This window comes from Metopolophium dirhodum, unplaced genomic scaffold (assembly GCF_019925205.1).
Source record: "Metopolophium dirhodum isolate CAU unplaced genomic scaffold, ASM1992520v1 scaffold10, whole genome shotgun sequence".
Taxonomy (NCBI): domain Eukaryota; kingdom Metazoa; phylum Arthropoda; class Insecta; order Hemiptera; family Aphididae; genus Metopolophium; species Metopolophium dirhodum.
The window spans coordinates 8015-10000 of record NW_026869897.1 but is presented as its reverse complement, the minus strand read 5'-3'; the positions used below and the strand labels follow the sequence as shown (position 1 = coordinate 10000).

At 62.9% G+C, this 1986-nt stretch overlaps 1 non-coding gene and 1 pseudogene across 1 annotated transcript; both read right to left on the bottom strand.

Annotated features, from left to right (window-relative positions):
- Window positions 1–1131, bottom strand: part of LOC132953300 (large subunit ribosomal RNA) — a 4962-nt pseudogene extending 3831 nt beyond the window's left edge.
- A 369-nt stretch (window positions 1132–1500) lies between these two features.
- On the bottom strand, window positions 1501–1658 carry LOC132953297 (5.8S ribosomal RNA). The gene has a single exon (XR_009665567.1). It is a non-coding gene; the product is annotated as a 5.8S ribosomal RNA (ribosomal RNA).
- Window positions 1659–1986: the final 328 nt, after the last annotated feature.

Below are 1986 nucleotides of genomic sequence, written 5' to 3'. Positions count from 1 at the left end.
GGGCGGGACACATCGGCGCCAGCTATCCTGAGGGAAACTTCGGATGGAACCAGCTACTAGATGGTTCGATTAGTCTTTCGCCCCTATACCCAGCTCAGACGATCGATTTGCACGTCAGAATCGCTGCGGACCTCCATCAGGGTTTCCCCTGACTTCATCCTGGCCAGGCATAGTTCACCATCTTTCGGGTACCAACGTGTGCGCTAAGGGTGCGCCCTCGGACGGCCGAAGCCGACCTGGCGAAGACGCCCCCGGACTGCGGACCAGCGCGACTTTGAACGCCGGTGGGTTCGGTCGCTAGGCCATCGTCCGCACCGTAAACGGTTCACTTTCATTGCGCCAAACGTGGTTTTTCGTAAGATCACCGTTGACTCGCGCACACGTTAGACTCCTTGGTCCGTGTTTCAAGACGGGTCGGAAAGTAGCCCGAAATCGTCGCCGACCGACGGGACCCCGCCTGCGACGGGGCCGCGTCGACGGTTCTTGCCGTCGGGCGAGCCGACCAGGAGCACCAGGGTTCGGCGCGAACGGTCACGCCGAAACGCAACCGCCGCGACGAACGCCACCCAAGCCCTTCGGCCGGCGCCCAACGGGTCGCGACGTCCGCTAACCGAGCGAAAGATCCGGCCGGCGGTTAGACCGACCGTGAATTCGCCCGGCGGGGACTCGCGGGCTCTGTCCGTTTACACCCGAACAGTTTCACGTTCTTATGAACTCTCTCTTCAAAGTTCTTTTCAACTTTCCCTCACGGTACTTGTAAACTATCGGTCTCGTGGCCGTATTTAGCCTTAGATGGAGTTTACCACCAACTTCGGGCTGCACTCTCAAGCAACCCGACTCGAAGGCGCGGTCCGATCCCGGAACGCTGTGACGGCCTCTACTGGCCTGGCACCATCTGCGGGCCATGGCCCCGTTCAAGGGAGACTTGGACCGTCACGTGCGCCCCGGCAACGAGGCCGGCCCGTACGCCACAACTCCCATAGGTGCCGCGACACAAAAGTGCGCGGCGGGATTCGGCGATGGGCTTTTCCCTGTTCGCTCGCCGCTACTAAGGGAATCACGGTTGTTTTCTTTTCCTCCGCTTATTAATATGCTTAAATCCGGCGGGTAGTCCCGCCTGATCTGAGGTCGGAACGTATCGGTTTTTTTTTTTTTAAATTACACGGCAGCCTGCGGTCCGCGCTCCGCCCGTACGGTGACCGTCCGCGTCCGCGTCTCGGAAGCCGGAGAGGTCCGTGGACTCTCAGCCGACCCGGCCGCGCTCTCGCGCGGCGGGCGGACGGGGACGTGCCGTTTGACGACGCGAGAACCCGTGACTGTTTGCCGTCACAACTTGGGCGGACGACCGGAGGCGGCCGCGCGAGCGCGGTTTTCCACGGTCGAACCGCCAATCTCGCACCACCGGAGCGGCCGACGGGCGGGCGGACAGTCCCCGGGAGGACTGCCGCCGCCGTCGGACGCCTGCCGGCGGCGCATCGGTCTGGCCGAGTATCCGGTATACGACCCTCAGACAGGCGTGGCCCGGGACCCGCGGGTCACCGAGGCCGCAATGTGCGTTCGACTGGTCGATGTTCGTATAACCTGCGGATTACACGACGACGCGCAGATAGCTGCGGTCTTCATCGATCCACGAGCCAAGTGATCCGCTGTTCGGGGTCGGGTGTTTTTTTTTGTCGACGAAACTTCTACCGGCCACGCGCCGTGCGCGGACGCACGGCGGGGCCCGTATGGTCTTTCGACGTTAACCATCTTTCGGTCGACGCTCGGTCGGGGGTCGCGGCGCGCGGGCGGTCGGCGAGCTAGTCGCGAGCGCACGCGGCCACGGGGTCGGATTAGGCGCGCGCGAGACCGGCAAGTGCTGCCGGTACCGCGGGCCCGTCTCTAATGATCCTTCCGCAGGTTCACCTACGGAAACCTTGTTACGACTTTTACTTCCTCTAAACGGCCGATTTCGGTCATCTTCGCGATCGCGCGACGACCCAGCCC